The following is a 22,688-nucleotide window of genomic DNA, read 5'->3' on the forward strand; positions in this document are numbered from 1 at the left end:
CTAGTTACTCCTGATAAAATAATCTTTATGGAAAATGCTGTATTTATTGAATAGATTCTCTCTGTCTTAAACATAAAATCTCTTTTTTGTTGTATATGTGATTACAAATGAATATGTGAATCTCTGAAATTTAAGTTTTTCTTTTTGAATCCTGTCTTTGGTTTAGCAACTTAGGGCTTGTAAAAATCTTACAGTAGCATGCACTTGTTTCATTGATAAAGACCGTAAGTCTTTTTTTAAATTCTTTAAATATTATTACTTCCTTTCAATTCCAAATATTATTCACTGTCTCAATGGCCTACGGCTCAGCATAGGTACTTAAGTTTTGTTTTTTAGACTTTAAAATACAGGGAGAAAGACTTCATTTAAAGTAACATTTCTAGAAAAGTCCATGCCTGAAATTATGCTGTAGAGACAATGACATTTAGAGTGTCAACAGAGGCTGGAATCGCTAACAAAACACTTTAGAGAGTTGGAAATGGAGATGTGAATCCCAAGAAGGGTTGGTGTATAATAATGGAGTGTTAATAAGATGATGGAGGACATTCTAGTCAGAGAGAGGCAGATTGTACATGCAGAGAGGGACGATGGGGTTACCTACACAAGATTTCTGACAGTATTGGTCTGACTAGGGGAGACTGTTTAATGGGGAAGATAATAGTGGATAGGAAAACGAGCCAGATTTTGGATACTGTGAATGCCACAACCAGAAGTCATACTCTGATATGAAAGGAATTTTAGAGACAGGAAATCCAGGCAGCAAGGAAGCAGTAAAAGGACAGAGAGGAGTGAAAAAAGCTCAAGGCAGGCAAAGCAGAGGAAATCCAGGCACAAAATGTTGTGTGTTTACTAAGACGGTGGCTGCAAGAAAAGGGAGGAAAGTGCAGATGAATAATAAAGAGACTGATGACAGGACATAGGGAACAAGAGGGAGAAATAAAGGTGACGACGCTGTCAACCTAGACAATCATGAAAGTGGTACACAACCAACTGAAATAAGTTCAAGAACTAAACTTTTTTAAATATTATCATTGAATAAATGTATTGATAGGAATTGAACTAGTAAACATGGAATTTATCCGGTATTGCTAAACTTAAATTTTATAGTTCCTTTTATCTATTAAATGCTCAAGTAAACTTAGGAAATCTCTTTGAATTCATTATTAATTCCAAAAATATAGAGAATATTGAGTAGGCATAAATAATTCTAGTTTTTTAAAAATGAACCATTGAAGAACACCATGAATATGAAAATGCAGTGATGTTTTATTGAATCCAAGCTGAGCGGGTGTGACAATATGAAAAGCAACAAATAGTGTGCCAAATTTCTCAGTGAATGTACAAAGCATGATTTCGCTGTGTGAAGACTGAAATAAGTTGCTGGTCTTGTACTCATAAGTAAACATCAATCTGAAATAAGTAAAAAATTAAGTATGTGGCAATAAGTACACAGTAATTCATAAAATTAAGTACAGAATACTATGATTTATGATCATTATAGATATACTAAATGATATCCATGCACAATCTGAATTCACATTGTTTTTAAAAATTTATTTTATTTATTTGAAAGAAAGAGTTACAGAGCAAGGTAGAGCCAGAGGGGGGGGGATCTTCCATCCAATGGTTCACTCTCCAAATGACCGCAACGGCCAGACCTGAGCTGATCCAAAGCCAGAAGCCAGGAGCTTCTTCCATGGTCTCCCATGCAGGTGCAGGGGCCCAAGGACTTGGGCCATCTCCTACTGCTTTCCCAGGCCATAGCAGAGAGCTGGATTGGTAATGGAGAAGCCGGGACTCGAACCTGCGCCCATATGGGATGCCGTGCTGCAGGCCATGGCTTTAGCCTACTGCACCACAGCACCAGCCCCTGAATTCACATTTATAAACATAAACATCTTAAGAAGGATTACACCTTTAATGCTGAGCTTTCATTATGAATGATTTTTTAATTTTTTATTTTTTAAAGATTTCATTTATTTATTTGAGAGGTAGAGTTACAGAGAGAAAGGTCTTCCTTCCACTGGTTCACTCCCCAAATGGCCCCAATGGCTGGAGCTGTGCTGATCTGAAGCCAGGAGCCAGGTGCTTCCTCCCAGTTTCCCATGCGAGTGCAGGGGCCCAAGGACTTGGGCCATCTTCTACTGCTTTTCCAGGCTGCAGCAGAGAGCTAGATTGGAAGAGGAGCAGCTGGAACTAGAACCAGTGCCCATGTGGGATGCCATCAGCACAGGTGGAGGATTAACCTACTGCACCACTGAGCTGGCCCCGGTTTTTAAAATTTAAGTCATTTAATCCCTTGATTAATTTTCTAAGTATCCTCATTAAACACTTCTTTTTTTGTTTTTTGTTTTTTCATTTTATGGGCTTATTCTCAGCAGAATAATTTTCAATGCAAATCTTCAATGAAGACTTAGCTGATCTAAGGGACTTTGATCCTTGTCTGTTTTTACCTGTCATGGTTTATGCCATTATGGATTTCTGTTTTGTTTTGCTTTTTGATGTGTGTGTGTATCTGTGTGTCTATTATGTGTCCAAGAACAATGTCCTCTAAATCTGCATATTTAAATTATTCCAATTTTCATATATAAATTTGGGTTAAAAAACAAAGTATACAAATATGACTTTTATCCATTTTGCTTTGTGTTAATTACTTACCAAGACTACTTTGTTTCTGAGTCAAAATGGCAGAGTAGAACAGTCCATAAATGTTGAAATCAGAACTTCCTACTTCATACAAGGGGACAGGTGGGCAGGGCCCCCATCGATGGAAAACTTGTCAGGAGCTTTCTTTAACATGTCTTGTATAAAAGCTTCCTTCCCCTAAAGTAACAAAACCATCTTATTTGTTTGACTTGTAATGTATAGATATGTGCTCATTGTTGAAAGTTGTCCACATATGGTTTATCTGCTAACAACATGCGAGCAGTAAGGCCTCTTCATGCTACAATTTCAATCAGAAACTGAGTCCTTTCTGTTGATGACTGCTTTCCAGAAAGACTTGTTTTCCCCACGGAAGCTTGCTTTCCATTGCTAAGTGCTGCATAAGCTCTGAGTTCTATGGGACCAGGAAAAATTTAAAAATGTTTGTAGATTTCATTGTGTAAGCATCAATTAGTTGCAGCTCATGCTATAGTGAAACGCAGTGGAAATCTCCTTGCTCTACCTTCTGAACACCTTTGAGCAAGCATAATGCTGTCTATGACTTTCACCCCCTCAATTATTCATTTGTCGTTGGCAAAACTATTTGAATGTGTTTCTTGTCTTTGAGTCATAACAAGAGAATATAATGTTTCCCCAGTATGAAGAAATTGGTAGCATGATGGATGAAACTTCAGAAACATTACACTAGCTGGTTGTTTAAACTTTAATAAAAAACACACTTGGGTCTTCCTTGCTAGATTTGAAACTTAACATGAATTGGCCTGAAAGGAAATCTAAGTACCTTTTTTTTGTACGTTTGGACTTTTACCTGTATCAGTTGTTCAGGAAAAGTGTTATTTTCTATTTGCTTGCTATTGGAGAGTGCTTTTAAATCTCAGATTAAAAAAATAGCATATTTCTGTGGCCCTAATAATGTGTTTTATAATATAATCTATATTTAAATGATTCCTTATTTAGTTTTTAAAAAGTTGTTTATGATATCAAATAGTAGGCTATTTAGTATATATTATAAATGTCACTTTTATAAACATTATTAGTTTTTACTTTTTACGTTTGTGCATATTTCTTTTTATTGATATGAAAGGCAGAGAGATAAGGAGACAGGTAAGCAGACATTGGTCTTCCATACACTGTTTTACTCCTGAAATACCCACCATAGCTGGGGCAGAGTCAAATCCAGGAGCGTTGAAGTCAATCTGGGTCTCTCACACAGGTGGCTGGGACCCAAGTACTTGGGCCATTACCTGATGCTTGCCACAGTGAACATTAGCAGGAAGATGGAATCAGGAGGAAAGCCAGGACTTAACCCTGGCACTCAAATGTGGCATGTGGGTGTCCCAAGAAGCATCTTAACCACTGTGGAAATGTTTGCCCCTGTTGCAAATGTCATTTTAATCCAGCTGAGACAGTCACTTTTTAACTTTATTTGGAATAATTTTTTGAGTTTGTCAAAGACATGAGTTAAGACAACAAAATTTTGATGTACTGAAATAAAAGTACTAAGTCTGAATATAAACTACTGAAATAAAGCTGTTTTTAATAAAAACCAATCCAATGGAAACGGGATTTTTTTGTTGTTTTTTTTTTTTTTTTCACTTCTTTTGTCCAGATGAAGCCTTTTGGCCTGTAATGTAATTCTTGTTAGTTGAATTAACTAGACCCGGGATGGTCAACAGCTACAATATTATTACAGAAACCTTGAAATGTGATTCCAGAGAGCACAAGGCACAATCATTTAGAAGCACACTCAGGGATAAGAACCAACTTGGGCATGAGACTTCAATGCTTAAAATTTTCATCCCATCCTAAGAAACACTTGAACAATGAGGCTTCTTTGTTTCGCAGACTTAGACATTAAGTTACACCTTATTTGAGTTTTATGTAGTTCTGATTAATCCATTTAATACCATTTCATTCAGAGAGCATAAGCAATGTAAATAAGCAAAAGATAGAGTGAAATATATTCATTTAAAATTATTCAATTGAGTTTACAATTAAAATTAATTAGATGATAGTGTATTTTATCCAGACGAATATGCTTGTTCCTTAAAAATAATTTAATGTGCAAATATAAGAGATTCCATTCATCTCATTAGACAACAATGAATGTATTGTTCACCAAATGAACTCATTTCTAAGACATTTGTAATTCTTCTTCCTGCTTAGCATGTCATACCAGAGAAGGATTATTGTGGCAGCAATTTGTTTCAGATTTACTCTGTCAGATCAGCTATTGATAACTTGAGACCACCCTAATTGGAGATAGAAAATAGAGATTTTTGTTACAAGAGAAAAAAAGCTTATAATTTTTAAGCCATTTCATTTTCTGACTTGACACAAGTAAGTGCAGTAGATATGATTCTCATAAAATTGGGTACATTTAAAAGCATTGTTCATGTACATTTGTTTTATATATTCATATTCCCAAGATGTTGTGATCCTATTATCTAGACTGAAAAGGCAAATTTTCAAATACTTTACTTCTCCTTAAAAAAAAACATTAAAGAGAGCAAGTTGGACTGAAAACTAGGAAGAAGTGGTAAAGGAGATAAGTTGGCGATGAAAGGTTTTCAGTTTTTATGCTCAGATCTACTACTGCTGCATTTTGGAAAATTCCCTATATAAATTTCAACGTTATTTTATTTCCAAAAATTTTGTATAATAGTCATTATTCAAGTGTTTACCACATAACATACTTTCAAGTAGCTTTTTACCTCCTCTCACCTAATGAACAATGATTCAAAATCTTTAGCTGTCAATCAAAAATAAAATGTATAAAAATTTAATCTGATATAGGTGAAGTAATTACACATTAGCAGTTTATTAACTAGAAAACTGGTTCAACATTGACGAGTATCTTCCCCCATTGAAGTATCATTTTAAATGTCTGACTCAGTTCCCAATACAACTTCTTGCTAAAGCACATCCTTAGAAGGAACAGATAATGGCTCAAGTACTTGGGTCGCTGCCATGCGGCAGGTCAGAATGGAATCTGGGCTCCTGGTTTCAGCTTAGCTGAGGCCTGGGTGTTGCGGGCTTTGGGGAATGAATGAGCAGATGAAAGACCTTTGTCTCTGCCTCTCTGCCTTCCAAATATGAGAATAAATAAATGGGTAAATAATGTTTATATTTTTCTAATTAAAAAACAAAGGCAAAATGTCTTAAACAAAAAACTTTTTCAACAGCCAATTCTACACTCAATATCTGTACTTAACTCAAAACATACCATGGTGGTTATATGACCAAGCTCTGCGTTACGAGTTAACTGTGTGATCTTGGACATGATTGTTAAGCTTCCTAAACCTCACATTTTTCAAGTGCTGAGGACCTTGAGTAGTTGTGGCTTCCTCATAAGGCTACAGGAAACTTAGATAGGATGATGATTTTATAAAGAGTGCCCAGTGCAGGAGATGTGATAAACTCTCAATAAATGCAAGTTACTATTGTCACTTTTGTTTAACACTATTTTCTTTATCCATGAGTCTGAAATTTTTCTAGAGCTCAAGCACATGATAGAAATTCCTAGGTCTTAATTAATTTTATTATTTCTCCAGAAGATGCTTTTTTAAGAATTATTTTGTTTGCAAACAACAAAGACTAATATCCATTCACTTAGGTACACACATACACACACACACACATACGAGTGGGAGGTTTATTAATCTTTTTTATGTTTTATAAAGAGATTTATTTAGTTTACAGTTTGGGAGGTTCAAAGTCCAAGATTGGTGGCTCCATGAATGTCGCCTCTGGGGAGGGCCTGAGGACAGCAGAGCACATGCAGGCAAGTGGGAAGTTTATAACAAGAATATGGGAGTGTCTCATAGAACTCAATGGCAGAAATTCTAACAAACCTCTAGAAAGAATCAAAGTGCACACTGGGAAAGGCTTGGAAGCCAAGAACTGCTTTCTTTCACCTCTTCTTGCTGCATTCCTTAGTACATTTACTTTCCTCTGCCTTAATTTTTATTATAACTGTTCAGGTGGCAAAAAGATGTCCAGATCACAGTTTCTAACTTCTGCTTTCAAAATATTGAGACAGAGATGTAAATATTTTACTTTCCTTTTTTATATTCATATATTAGTTCTTTAAAAAATCATTTTATTTATTTTGTATATTTATTTGAAAGGCAGAGAGACAGAATGCCCACAATAGTCAGGTCTGGACCAAGCCAAGAGCCAGAGGAGCAAAATACAATCCAGGTCTCCAGCGTGGGTGGCCAGGACTCAACTACTTGCGCTTTTACCTCTGCCTTGCAGGCTGTGCATTTGCAGGAAGTAGAATCCGGAGCAGAGCCGGAACGCAAACCCTAGCACTCTAGTATGGGAGGCAGGAGTCCCAACCAGGGTCTTAACTGCTATACAAATGCCTGCCCTTGAATATTTTAGTTTCTATTGATATTTCCTCAAAGATTCAATCTGATTGCTGCTGTTTAGGCCCACACATTCACCTCTAAATAAATGACTTTTGCAGACTAACATCAGAGAGCTGGATTAGAAGTGGAGCAGCCAGCACCTGAGTTGGCACTCATATGGAATGCCAGAATCACAGGTGGTGGCCCAGTCTGCTGTCCACAACACCAGCCCCCTAGGACTATTACTTTGTAAATATGTCCAAGTCATCACACACTTCACGACTGAGAGTAGATTAGATCACAACAGCACAAATTGAACTTTGATGAGCCATTATCTACTGAATTTAAAAATCAGTCCAAATTATTCAGACCAAAAATTGATAAAGCTTATCTTTAAAACCAAAAAATATAGTTAACATGCTAATATTAATATTGATACATTGCTTTGTAACCAGCTTTGTCTCACAAACTGTACTTAATGTCTGAGCCACCGTTATTTCAGAGTTCTTAATAATCATAACCAAACCCAAATGAAATGGAAAATTGTAAGGTATTCTTTCAGAGTGGCATTTTCAGGATCAACTTTGCAAATGGCTTCTTAAAGTCTCCACTGTGTAAAATAGGTTCTCTCAAATCAGACCTAAATCCTCCCACCCAATGTGATAAAGAGTTTGCCTTTAACATCTCTCAATTGTGTATCTGGACATTTGCATGCAGTTTGGTAGATGTTGCCATCTGTTAGGCAGATCTACTGAGAATACCTAAACTGTTGGATTTCCCCGACTTAGTACTTTATACTTACAAGAAAAGTTTATACTTTCTCAGCCAACTAAACAAAAAAAATTGACTGACTTTGCCATTTGCCCTTACTTACACACACTCTCGTTCAGCAAGCACACACACATGTGCAAACACACCCATTTTAGTTGTACTAAACGTAATGTGAAATTTTAGATTAGCGTCTCATTTATTGGCAATTCTGGGAAAGGGTTTTAGCTTAATCCCCAGTTAATGAAACCCTTGCCAGTGAATTTCCTTTGTCAACACTGCATTTAATACATGGTACTTCATACCTGCTAGATCATCAAAACCCTCAAAGTGATTAGAGTCGAGTGGAATGCACAAGTTGGAAGGTAGGAATTTTGTAAATTTTATAAAACGATTATGCTCAGAAGTTACATGGGCTGGCACTATTTAAACATGATTTTCCAACTTCTATGTTTTACTATTAAAATCAAGGAATAGCCGTGTTTCCAACATAATAAACCACTTCTTGCAAATCAACCCTGATGGATATATGGCTCCTTGAGGAAAAACAATCAGCTCAGATACTGCATCAGAATAATCCAACATAGCCACTGTTCCTTCTTCTACCTTTTTTTTCTTTTATTTTTTTATTTTTTTTTTTTTTGGACAGGCAGAGTGGACAGTGAGAGAGAGAGACAGAGAGAAAGGTCTTCCTTTTTCGTTGGCTCACCCCTCAATGGCCGCTGCGGCTGGTGCACTGCACTGATCCAAAGCCAAGAGCCAGGTGTCTCCTTCTGGTCTCCCATGCGGGTGCAGGGCCCAAGCACTTGGGCCATCCTCCACTGCACTCCTGGGCCACAGCAGACAGCTGGACTGGAAGAGGAGCGACTGGGACTAGAACCTGGCGTGCCGGCGCCACAGGCGGAGGATTTACCTGTTGAGCCGTGGCGCAGGCCCTTCTTTTGCCTTTTTAAGGTTGGACATATACAAGACCATAGATATGACTTTAAAAAAAAAGGATGGTAACAAATGTCTACCTAGAATTGATAGAAAATGGTAGTACATTTAATAATCAAATATTGGGCTTTAAAAAAAGCTATCAGTTGGCCGACAATGCGGCTCAATAGGCTAATCCTCCGCCTGCAGCGCCGGCACACCGGGTTCTAGTGCGGTCGGGGTGCCGGATTCTGTCCCGGTTGCCCCTCTTCCAGGCCAGCTCTCTGCTGTGGCCAGGGAGTGCAGTGGAGGATGGCCCAGGTGCTTGGGCCCTGCACCCCATGGGAGACCAGGAGAAGCACCTGGCTCCTGCCTTCGGATCAGCGCAGTGCGCCGGCCACAGCGGCCATTGGAGGGTGAACCAACGGCAAAGGAAGACCTTTCTCTCTGTCTCTCTCTCTCACTGTCCACTCTGCCTGTCAAAAAATTTAAAAAAATTTTTTAAAAAAGTTATCAGTGATCCATAAACTATTTATATTGCACATTTTAAAAAAGATGGGCTATAATAATATTTATTAAATGCAAAATGCACACAACAATTTGGTTTTTGAGGTACTTCCACTCCAGCTTCCTATTAATATGCCTGCAAAACATAGAAAATGGACCAAGTACTTGGGTCCCTGCCACCCACTTGTGAGATCAGGATGGAGCTCCTGGCCCAACTCTGGCTCTTCTCTGGCTGTTGTGGCCATTTGGCAAGTGAACCAGCAGATGGAAGATATTCTCTCTCTCTCTCTCTCTCTCTCTCTCTCTCCTCTCTCTCTTTCTTTCTCTCTGCCTTTCAAATAAATAAATATTAAATCTTTTTGAAAAATAGTAGTAACACTGACAAAGCCGAGTGCACGGCTAGCGCCGCGGCTCACTAGGTTAATCCTCCACCTGCAGCGCCGGTACTCTGGGTTCTAGTCCCTGTTGGGGCATAGCTCCTCTTCCAGTCCAACTCTCTGCTGTGGCCCGGGAGTGCAGTGGAGGATGGCCCAAGTACTTGGGCCCTGCACCCGCATGGGAGACCAGGAGGAAGCACCTGGCTCCTGGCTTCGGATCAGCGCAGTGCACCGGCCGCAGTGGCCATTGGGGGGTGAGCCAACGAAAAAGGAAGACCTTTCTCTCTGTCTCTCTCTCTCTCACTGTCTAACTCTATAAAAATTTAAAAATTAAGGAAAAAAGCTAAAATACTTGTCAGTGTGAAAAATCTATAAGTGTTATGAAGTTGAGGCTTCATTTTAATTAATTGTATAAAATATATAACTCTTTGATCCTAAAGTGTAGTAATCTATGATAATCATATTCTGCTCTTTTACAAATAAAACCAAATATTTTTTTCATGATTACTGCTCCTGAACTCATCAGTCAGTTACTTCAGCTTGAGGAGAAAGGTATTCTCATTTCTTCTCTCCAACTGTAATACTTATCAATTGAAAAAAAAAATCTCTTGATTCTTTGTTCTATATAAAGGGATGCTGTGATAAATATGAGTTTGACCTAATACAATACCAAGAGAAAGAAGAGGCACATAAAGAAATATTCACACACATATTTTTATAATAACATATTATAATGAGGGGATTAGCTTGTAAAGAAAACTATTCATCAAAATAGAAAGTCAAAGGAAAGGCAAAGAATACACCACTCTATCTCCTGTGCATTGGATATGTGTGGGCAAATAATCTGTCATCGCCTTATTCTGTCTGAAGGCAGAGTGACCTGCAGCATGCCAGGAGGCTTTGGCAATGTGATTAGTATCCTTTCCTTTCCTGCAGCTGTTTAATTGTGGATTCAGAACTCATTCCTCTCCTTGAACTGGAAAACAGAGAATGTGGCATACCCCTTCTTTACAAGAATGTCTTAGAATATATAATAATGCACTGATTTAAATCTTTGTAATGGGTACTATAATATTAAGAGTCCCTGAAGAGCCTTGAGCTTTTGGGGAAGTAAAACCTCTATAAATAGTAATGAGGTCAATTCTCTCATATTTTGAAGGGCATCGGTGGAGGTTTATAGAACAAGATGAAGCAAAGGGAGTGTAGGCCTGGATGTAGTGATTTGCAAGTGTTTACAACACTTTTGCTCCAGCGACAGAACAAAGCTAAACTTACAGTCCCTTTAAAATATGAGACTCCAGCTTATTATTACCATAGTGGGTATTCTCTCCATTCTTTTACTGCTCCCTGAAACCATTCCTTCAGTTTATAGGTAAGTTTGCAATATTTTAAAAAGAAAAGAAAAAGATATCAAGTAAGCCAATTAAAGTAGCAATTTAAACAGGTAGCACAAAGAGCATTTAGATGCAAGTACATACTCACAGAAGAATAATAGAGCAATGGAGAATTTTTAGGAAGATTTTATTTTTGTTCTTTTTATTTCATATTTTATTATTTATTTTTTAATTAGTTTTAATAGATTAAATATGGTTTGCAGATACAATTCCCAAAACATAATGATATAACCTCCACTCCCCCTCCCTCATGGTTTCTCACTCTCACCCTGCTTTCAGTTTCCAATCTTCTTTCAGTTTTTGAGCTAACATATCTGAAATTTATATTACAGTAAAAAGGCTTAATACTTTATCGAATATGAATTTTAACAAGTAAGAAGCAAAAAGATCCTAGTTTAATGGGAATATAGACAACAGCTATAAATAACAATTGAATGGAAAAATGACCATTTCATTTCACTCATATACAGTAAATTTTAAAGTAATCACAAAGTAATCACAGGTAATTAAAGCTATGGTAGTATGACATTCTTAATATTGGTTCGACAAAGTATGAAACAAAGTTTCGCAAAACTCCTCCCTCCCTCCCTCCCTCCCTCCCTTCCTTCCTTCGTTCCTTCCTTCCTTCCTTCCTTCCTTCCTTCCTTTCTTTCTTTTTAATTTTACCTCTCACATATATGAGAGAACATGAAGTATTTGCCTTTCTGTGACTGGCTTATTTCACTCAACATAATGTCCTTCAGTTGAGTCCATTTTGCTGTAAATGGTAGCATTCTGTTCTTTGGTATAGCTAAATAATATTCCATTGTATATATGTATGTATATATATATATATGTCACATTCTCTTTATGCATTCATCTGATGATTTACACCTTGGCTGGATACAAATTTTGATTAATGTGAATAATGCTGCTATAAACATGGTGGTGCAATTATCTCTTTGATAAAATGTGTTCACGTATTTTGGGTATATACCCAGTGGTGGGATCAGTAGATTACATGGCAAGACTCTTTGTGGTTTTTAAAGAAATCTCCACACTGTTTCCCACAGTGGCTGCGCTAATTTACATTCCCACCAAAAGTGCATAAGTGCTTCCTGTTCTCCACATCCTTGCCAGCATTTGTTGCTCTGTATTTTGGGTTGTAGCCATTCTGACAGGGGTGAAATGATATCTCATTGTGGTTTTGACTTGCATTTCGCTGGAAGCTAATGATGTCGAGCATTTTTTCATATATTTGTTGGCCATTTGTGTTTCATCCTTTGAGAACTATCTATTAAAGTCCCTTGCCAGTTTCTCAATTGGATTGGTTGATTTTTTTTTTTTTTGGTTGAGTTTTTTAAGTTGCTGACATGTTCAGCATATTAATCATTTGTCAGATAGGTATCTTGCAAATATTTTCCCATTCTGTTGAATGACTCTTTAGTCTAATGATCATTTCCTTTGCTGTGGAAAAACTTCTGGGTTTGATTATAGCCCCATTTGTTTAGTTTTACTTTTGTTGCTTGTGATTTGGGTATCTTATCCAAGAAGTCATCCCCTGCACCAATGTCTTGGAGTGTATCCTCTATGTTTTATTCAAGTGAGTTCATAGTCTCAGGTCTTGAATTTAGGTCTTTGATCCATCTTGAGTTCATTTTTATATATGGTGAGAGGTGGGGATCTAATTTCATTATTTGACATTTATATATTTTACATATACACATATTATATATATATAATATACCTCCAGTTTTGCCAGCACATTTGTTGAAGATATTATCCATACTCCATTGTATTGTCTGAGCACTTTTGTCAAAAATCAGTTGGCAATATGTACATGGATTAATTTTGGGGTTCTTTGTTCTATTGATCTATGTATTGGTTTTTATACCAGTACCATGCTGGTTTTTTTTAATTTTTAATTTTTTTTTATTTTTGACAGGCAGAGTAGACAGTAAGAGAGAGAGACAGAGAGAAAGGTCTTCCTTTTCCGTTGGTTCACCCCCCAGTGGCCGCTACGGCCGGTACATTGTGGCTGGCGTATTGCGCTGATCCGAAGCCAGGAGCCAGGTGTTTCTCCTGGTCTCTCATGTGGGTGCAGGGCCCAAGCACTTGGGCCATCCTTCACTGCACTCCTGGCCCACAGCAGAGAGCTGGACTGGAAGAGGGGCAACTGGGACAGAATCCGGCACCCCGACCGGCACTAGAACCCGGTGTGCCGGCGCCGCAGGTGGAGGATTAGCCCATTAAGCTGCGGTGCAGGCCACCATGCTGTTTTGATTACTATTCCTTTGTAGAATGCTTTGAAGTCAGGTATTGTAATGCCTACAGCTTGGTTTTTCTTGCTCAGGATATTTGGTTATTTGGTCTTTTTTGTGACTTCATATTATTTTTAGGATTATTTTTTCCAATTCTGTAAAGAATGTCATTGGTATTTTTGATAGGGAGTGGATTCTTAGATGGCTTTAGCTAGTATAGACATTTTAGTGATATTGATTCTTCAAATTGATGAGCCAGGAATATCTTTCCATTTTTTTGTGAGCGCTTGATGATTTCCTTCATCAATGTTTGATAATTTTCATTGTAAAAATTATCAAGAGATCTTTCACTTCTTTGGTTAAATGTATTTCTAAATATTTGACATTTTGTGGTTATTGTAAATAGGATTTCTTTCTTGATTTCTCCTTCTGTGAGTTCATATTTAGCATGTAAAAAAGCTACTTTTTTGCATGTTTATTTTGTAACATGCAACTTTACTGTTATCAGTTCTAATAGGTTATTGGTGGACTTTTTAGGTTTTTCCATGTACAACATCATATCATCTGGAAATGTGGATAATCTGACTTCCTCTCTTCCAGTTTTGATGCCATTTATTTTCTCCTCCTCTTTAATTGTTCTTGCTAAAATTCCAATACTATATTGAATATGAGTGGTTAAAGTGGACATCTTTGTCTTGTTCTAGATTTGAGATGAAATGCTTTTAGCTTTTCCACATTTAGTATGTTATTGGTTGTTGCTTTGTCAGATATAGCCTTTATAATTTTGAGAAATGTTCCTTCTATACCTAATTTATGTAGTTTTTCACATGAAGGAGTGTTGAATCTTATCAAATGCTGTCTCTGCACCTATTGAGATGACCACATGGCTTTTGATCTTCATTCTATCAATGTGATTTGACATATATTAATTTCCAAGCATTAAACCACTCGTATTTCTGGGATAAATTCCACTTGATTGCAATGTATGATTTTTTATTTGCTAGTTTTTTGTTGAGAACCTTTGCATCTATGTTCATTAAGAATATAGGTCTGTAGTTTTCTTTTTGTGTTGTATCTTTGCTTTTGGTATCAAGGCAATGCTAGCTTCATAAAAACAGTTCGGCAGAGTTCCATCATGTTTGATATTCTGAAATAGTTTTAAAAATATTGGAATTACTTCCTCTTTGAATGTTATGTAGAATTTAGTAGTAAAACTATCAGGTCCTGGACTATTTCTTGATGGCAGACTTTTGATTATTGCTTCAATCTCATTGCTTCCCATAGGTTTTTTTAGGTTGTCTATATTTTATTGTTTTAATCTTCGTAGCTTATATGTATTCAAGAATTTATCCATTTCTTTGAGGTTGTCCAGTTTATTAGCATATAGTGCTTCATAGTAGTTTCTTATGATCCTTTATTTTTCAGTGGTGTCATTTGTAACGTCTCCTTTTTCAACTTTAATTTTATTTCTTTAAGATTTTTCTCTTCTTTTCTTCGTCTGCCTAAAGGTTTATCTATTTTATTTATCTTCTCAAAAAGCCAACTTTTTTGTTGATCTTTTGTAATTTTTTTAGTTTCAATTCCATTTATTCCTGCCCTGATCCTCATTATTTCTCACCTCCTGCTGACTTTGGGTTAGGTTTGTTCTTGTTTTTCTAAGTTTTCAGGATGCATCATTAGATTTTTAATTTGAGACATTTCTATTTTTTTTAATGTAAGCTCCTAGTGCTATAAACTTCCTTCTTAATACTGCTTTGGCTGTATCTCACAGTTTTTGATATGCTGTGTTTTCATTTTCATTTATTTCAAGAAACTTTTTTATTTCCTTTTTAATATCTTTGATGACCCATTGATGATTCAGTAGCATGTTGTTCAATTTCCAAGTATTTATGAGTGTAATATTGTTGTTGATTTCTAGTTTTATTAGAATACACACTATCTGATTTCAATATTTTGTTAAAGAATTATTTATTTTATTTGAAAGTCAGAGTTACACAGAGATAAAAAGGAGAGGCAGAGAAAGAGAGAAAGAGAGGTCTTCCATCTGTGGTTCACTCCCCAGTTGGCCACAATGACCAGAGCTGTGTCCATCCAAAGCCAGGAACCAGGAGCCAGGAGCTTCTTTTGGGTCTCCCACACGGGTACAGGGGCCCAAGGACTTGGGCCATATTCTACTGCTTTCCCAGGCCATAGCAGAGAGCCGTATAGGAAGTGGAGCAGACAGGTCTTGAACTGGCACCCATATGGGATGCCAGCACTGCAGGCAGCAGTTTACCTGCTACGCCACAGCACGGACTCCAGTATTTTTAAATTTGCTGAAACTTAATTTGTGACCTAATGTGTGGTCTATCCTAGAAAAATGTTCCATATGCTGATGAGAAGAATGTGTATTCTGAAACTGCTGTGTTGTGTGTCCTGTAAATGTCTGTTAGGTCCATTTGCTAGATAGTATGTTTCAATTCCTATGTATCCTTCTTGATTTTCTGTCTGGAGGATCTGTCCATTGATAAGAGTGGGGTGTTGAAGCCACCCACTATTACTGTATTAGAGTCTATTTGTCCCTTTAGGTCTAATAGCATTTACTGTATATATCTGGGTTGTCTTATGTAAGGTGCGTATATATTTATGTTGCTATGTCTTCTTCTGAATTGAACCTTTCATCATACAATGTCCTTCCATGTCTCTCTTTACAGTTTTTGATAAGTCTGTTTGAGATCAAGACATCTACTCCTGTTCAATTTTAGTTTCCTTTTACCTGATGTATCTTTTTCCAGTCCTTCACTTTCAGTCTGTGCATATCTTTGAGTGAGTTTCTTGCATACAGTGGGGTCTTGGCTTTTTATTCATTCTTATAACCTAAGTCTTTTGGTTGGAGAATTTAATCCATTTACATTCAAGGTTAGTGTTGATAGGTAAGAACTAGAGCTGTCATTTTGTTGATTGGATACTCATTTTACCTGCTCTGTTAGTGAATTTGGCGGTGTCATGTGTTTTCATGTTTATTTCTAATGAAGGACACCCCTCAGAATTTCTTGTAAGGGTAGTCTAGTGGTAGTGAATTCTCTCAGTTTTTGCTCATCTGGAAAATAGCTTATTTCAAGCCGGCGCCGTGGCTCAATAGGCTAATCCTCCACCTTGCGGCGCCGGCACACCGGGTTCTAGTCCCGGTTGGGGCGCCGGATTCTGTCCCGGTTGCCCCTCTTCCAGGCCAGCTCTCTGCTGTGGCCAGGGAGTGCAGTGGAGGATGGCCCAGGTGCTTGGGCCCTGCACCCCATGGGAGACCAGGAAAAGCACCTGGATCCTGGCTCCTGCCATCGGATCAGCGCGGTGCGCCGGCTGCAGCGGCGGCCATTGGAGGGTGAACCAACGGCAAAGGAAGACCTTTCTCTCTGTCTCTCTCTCTCACTGTCCACTCTGCCTGTAAAAAAAAAAAAATAGCTTATTTCTCCTACACTTTTAAAAGATTGCTTCATTAGGGGAGAGGGAGTGGGAAAGGGGAGGGTTGCGGGTGGGAGGGACGTTATGGGGGGGAAGCCATTGTAATCCATAAGCTGTACTTTGGAAATTTATACTCATTAAATAAAAGTTAAAAAAAAAAAAGATTGCTTCACTGGATAGAATATGTGTGGTTGGAAATATTTTTTTCTTTTAAGACCTTGGATATACCATCTCATTCTCTTCTGGCCTGTAGAGTTTCTGGTGAGAAGTCTGGTGTTAATCTAATTGGGTTTTTTATAGGTAACTTGGTGTTTTTCTCTTGCTGTCTTTCGGATTCTCTCCTTGTTTTTAACATTTCACAATTTGACAACAATATGCCTTGGAGAAGACTTTTTTTAGTTGAGTCTGCTTGGTGTTCTTTGAGCTTCTTCTACCTGGATGCCAATGTCTCTTTCAAGACCTGAGAAATTTTCACTATTATTTCATTTAGTAGATTCTCAATGCCTTTTTATTTTTCCTCTCCTTTAGGAATATCTGTAATACAAACATTTGATTTTTTAATGGTATCCTATATTTTGCATAGACTTTCCTCATTCCTTTTAATTCTTTTCTCTTTATTTTTGTCTGATTGGGTTATTTTAAGAGTCTTGTAAGTGAGAAATTCTTTCCTCCACTGGTCTATTAAAGCTCTCAATCATATTTTTATTTCACTGATTGAAGATTTCATCTCCAAAATTTCCAGTTGTTTCTTCTTAATGAGTTCTGTCTCCTTAGTAATATTTTCATTCTTGTACCCATTGATTTTTCTCATTTCTTTAATGTGTCGATCTGTTTTCTCTTACATGTTATTCAATTTCTCTACAATTATCATTTTGAATTCTACAACTGTCATTCCATAGATTTTCTTCAATTCAGGACCTAATTCTGGAGTATTGTGTTCTTTTAGCTACCTTGCTTCTTCATGTCTCCACTGTCCCTACATTGATATCTGTACATCTGGTGTAATTGTCCCTCCTTCTTTATGGAGTAGGTTTTATTGGAATAGAGTTTATGGTTTAGCTGAAACGCAGTATATCATTTGACTTGTTGCTTTGGGTTTGCTTCTAGGTGTGCCTAAGAACGTAGTCTCTGAATGATTTATTTTGTCTTAATCAATGTCATTTATGTCTATAAGTGACACAGTGGTCTAGTCTGCTGCAGTTTGTAGGGATAGAAGCATGGCTTTGACATGAATATGGGTTTCCCAGGGTGTGTATCTTTGGTCCACAGAGTTTGGTTCAGTCTCCCTGGTGCTTGTGATGGCCAAACCTTGTTCTTGGTGCTGAGAGAGACAAAAATGCTGTCTCCATGCCTACTGGCAAGCTTCAGTGATTCCGGGGCTTGTGGCACCAATTGCTGTAGTTCTAGGACTGTGTGATGTGGATACACTCTCCCTCAGTCCTGCTAGGAGAGTTCAACTGGTGATGTGGCTTACAACACCAATAGCCCTAGTCTTAGGGCTAGGGGGTATGAACTAACACTCTTCTAGTCCTACAGGTTGACCACATGGTATACTGTACATTTTTCTGAGGGCATGAGTCCAGAGTGATGGAATGCAGATAGGTTCTTTCCTAGGTCCACCAGGTAGATTCTAGTGGCATTGAGAAATTTAAGACTGATTGTTATAGTCCTGCTGTTGCAGGGTAGAGTGGAGTCATTACCCAGAACTTTCATGATGGGAGCAGATTTTTTTTGTGTGTGTGTGGGCTGCTTCTGGTGTTAGCTCCCAGAAGCTAAGTTGAATCCCCCTAGCTCACAAAGAATGCATGAAGATAGCTCTGGGGCTGATGCCCAAAAACTCCCACCACTGCAGGATGCAGGAGCATCTGTCATTTGTCCCACACATTGCTCTGACTATGATCCTGGTAGGAGCAGAACAGAGGTGTGCTGCTGACTATGGCACTCTGCAGGAGTAGGGGAGGGGAAGGAAGCAATGTAGCATCCCAAATCCAAGCCCTCCAGTTACTCAGACCCCAGTCAGCTCCCCAGGCTGAAGTGAAATTCAGTGAATGACTGTGGGATTCCCTCTCAGCTAAAACTGTGAGTGGGGCATGTGGCAATTCTTCCTACCTTGAGTGGCAAGATGGTGGTTCACAGCCAGCAGCTGGTTATGGCTGGCTGCAGCAGTCTCTATCCTCTCTCCTTTTGTCCCACAAGTATTCATTGGTTTTTCACTTCTTTCCTGAATTTTTCCATTGGTCAGACCCCTACAAATGTAGTCCTTCCTTTGGCTCTTTTCATTTCCCAGAGCAGCTGAAGTTAGTGTGACAACACCCTGTTCAGCCATCTTGGATGCCTCCAGGAGCAATGGGTAATTTTTAAAAATCTTTCATAAACCAAGAAGGGGCCATCAAAGAAAGAGGTTGCTTTCTCTGAAGGGAGGAGAGAAATTCCACTTTGATTATGGCCTTGTCTAAATAATGTTGGAGTTTGTGGTCTCAAGAGGCTTCCATAGCCTTGGCAGCTCATGACAAGAGCCTCTGGTGATTACTGACCTCATAAATAAGAGTGTCAATTGTTAAAGCAACAACAGGAGTCACTATACATTTGTTCCCCATGTAGGATCTCTGTCCTTAATGTGCTGTACTATGAGAATTAACGGTAAAACTACTTCTCAAATAGTACTCTATACTTTGTGTGTCTGTGTGGGTGCAGTCTGTTGAGATCTTTACTTAGTAGAGAGTTGATCTTCTGTATATAAAGATAATTAAAAATGAATCTTAATGAAGAATGGGATAGGAGAGGGATTAGGAGGTGAAACGGTTTGGGGGTGGGAGGGCGAGTATGGGGGGAAGAACTGCTATAATCCAAAAGTTGTACTTATGAAATTTGTATTTATTAAATAAAAGCTTTCAATTAAAACATCTTTCATAAACTCTGATTGGAGACCTAGAAGAATAAATGAGAGATTCTATATGCCTGTTATCAGTGGGTCACAAATTTAGCTCTATGATTTCAAGCAACAAATTTACAAATTCAAATATAATAGGTTATAAGATTCAGTTTCCATGAGATTAAAATATAATAACTATCTGGAAATGTACTCCTCATAGTGAGGCTAGAGAGATGGTTCCTAATAGGTTTCCACAAGCATGACCCTGTCTAATGTAACAAACAATATCTTTAATACATACATCACAGCAAATTTAATAGCAGCTTCTTTTATACTCAAAGCAATGGCCTCATGTCAAAATAAAATTCCATAATATGAGCTAATTTGGGGAGGAAAGAGAGATGATAATAAATGTGCAATATTTTGGTCCTCTGTGGCTTCATCTTGTAATAGAATATCAATGAATGAGTAGACCACACATACTTCAGACAATATTTTTTGAAAGTTATTGAGTAACATTATTAAATTAAAATTATTAGATTAAACTATTATTTAATTATTAGATTAAAATTCTTTTAAAGTACTAAGAGTTGTCAAGCAAGAAGAACATATAACTTTAGTAAAATGTAGTTCTAGAAGGTTCCTATAATCTCAATAAGAATGTCAATGTGATATTGTTTATATAATGGAGGAAGAAAAGGAAAAAGATCTGAAAATTTCTTAATGGGAAAAAACATGCAACTTTTAAAAAATGGAAAATGAAGATAATAGTGATTATATCTATTGTATATTAAAATTCATCACAAATATACAATGATAAATTCATGTGGAATTGGCATAAGATTAATGGAATCATTCCTGAAACAATTTTTATTTAATATTTATAACAGGTGATGAAAAAAGGCTGAGAAATTTTTAAAAGATTATAAATTTCAATGAACAAAATAAGCTATTAAGGAGAAAAATAATCTGAGATACCCAGGAGCAACCATAATTCAAACAAATAATACTTAGATATAAACATTTTCTGTTTAAAAAATATCAAAAAACTGATAGGAAATACAGGTAAAACTCAATTTCTTCTTAGGGAAGTTTCTTTACTTAAATTTTAAAAACAATGTTAATAAACTAAATAGACATCTGATACATGCAGTGGTAAAACCTTATTTCATTTCTGATAAATTAATAAAAGGTTATAACAGAGACCATAGAAAAAGTTAAAATATGGGTTAGATTTTAAGTTTTATGGAATTTCTGTTTATTGTCTTAGGTTTTCAATAGCTTTGTAGTGTAGAAGAGAATGTCCTATTCTCAAGAGAAACACGGTGAAGAATTTAGCAGTCATGTTCCACAATGTCTGAAACTTATTCTTAAATAGTTCAATTATGATAAATAAATCTATTGTTTGTACATATATACATAACAACAAACATTACATCCACATACATGCACATGTATGTATTACATACGTCAGAGATAAAGAGAAAATGTGACAAAATATTATCAGCTTGTAAACCCAAAAGAGGAGACTACAAGGAAGGGGCCAGGCTGTGTGCTTGCAATACTGACCTGTCATATTGGAGTGCTGCTTTGAGACCAGGCTGCTCTGCTTCTGATCAGCTCCCTGCTAATCATCTGAGAAAGCAGCAGATGATGGCTCAAGTACTTGGACTTCTGTCATTATTGTGGGAGACCAGGATGGAGTTCCTGACTCCTGGCTTTGTCCTATCCAAGCCCTAGCTGTTGCAGTCATTTGAGGAGTAAACTAATAGATGAAAAGTCTGTCTCGACAGCCATTGCAGTACATTGAGCTCCATAGAGACAGCGCCGGGGCAAGTGAGAGCCAGACGGGCACTGGGCGACTCTGTGCCTCGCTGAGGAAAAATAACTAAACATGGGCAAAGGAGATCCTAAGAAGCCGAGAGGCAAAATGTCATCATATGCTTTCTTTGTGCAAACTTGCCGGGAGGAGCATAAGAAGAAGCACCCAGATGCTTCCGTCAACTTCTCAGAGTTTTCTAAGAAGTGCTCAGAGAGGTGGAAGACCATGTCTGCTAAAGAGAAGGGAAAATTTGAAGACATGGCAAAGGCGGACAAGGCTCGTTATGAAAGAGAAATGAAAACCTATATCCCTCCTAAAGGGGAGACAAAAAAGAAGTTCAAGGATCCCAATGCGCCCAAGAGGCCTCCTTCGGCGTTTTTCTTGTTCTGTTCTGAGTATCGCTCCAAAATCAAAGGAGAGCATCCTGGCCTGTCCATTGGTGATGTTGCAAAGAAACTGGGAGAGATGTGGAATAACACTGCTGCAGATGACAAGCAGCCCTACGAGAAGGCTGCCAAGCTGAAGGAAAAGTACGAGGATATTGCTGCATACCGAGCTAAAGGAAAACCTGATGCAGCGAAAAAGGGAGTCGTCAAGGCTGAAAAGAGCAAGAAAAAGAAGGAAGAGGAGGATGAAGAAGACGAAGAGGATGAGGAGGAAGAGGAAGACGAGGAAGATGAAGAAGAAGAAGATGATGATGAATAAGTTGGTTCTAGCGCAGTTTTTTTTTCTTGTCTATAAAGCATTTAACCCCCCTGTACACAACTCACTCCTTTTAAAGAAAAAAAAATTGAAATGTAAGGCTGTGTAAGATTTGTTTTTAAACTGTACAGTGTCTTTTTTTGTATAGTTAACACACTACCGAATGTGTCTTTAGATAGCCCTGTCCTGGTGGTATTTTCAATAGCCACTAACCTTGCCTGGTACAGTATGGGGGTTGTAAATTGGCATGGAAATTTAAAGCAGGTTCTTGTTGGTGCACAGCACAAATTAGTTATATATGGGGACGGTAGTTTTTTCATCTTCAGTTGTCTCTGATGCAGCTTATACGAAATAATTGTTGTTCTGTTAACTGAATACTACTCTGTAATTGCCAAAAAAAAAAAAGTTGCAGCTGTTTTGTTGACATTCTGAATGCTTCTAAGTAAATACAATTTTAAAAAAAAAAGTCTGTCTCTCCTCATTCTTTTAATAAATAAATAATTTTTTAAAAATCATATACAGGGAGAACCAGGACTCCATGGATTACTTTTTTTTTTATTATTATTTTTTTTTATCTTTTATTTAATGAATATAAATTTCCAAAGTACAACTCATGGGTTACAATGGCTTCCCC

General features: G+C 37.5%; 1 pseudogene; it reads left to right on the forward strand.

Moving 5' to 3' along the window:
* Positions 1 to 21,321: 21,321 nt before the first annotated feature.
* LOC100350044 (high mobility group protein B1 pseudogene) lies at positions 21,322 to 22,456 on the forward strand (annotated as a pseudogene).
* Positions 22,457 to 22,688: the final 232 nt, after the last annotated feature.

The sequence above is a fragment of the Oryctolagus cuniculus genome, chromosome 5 (assembly GCF_964237555.1).
Source record: "Oryctolagus cuniculus chromosome 5, mOryCun1.1, whole genome shotgun sequence".
In the NCBI taxonomy this organism is placed as follows: Eukaryota; Metazoa; Chordata; class Mammalia; order Lagomorpha; family Leporidae; genus Oryctolagus; species Oryctolagus cuniculus.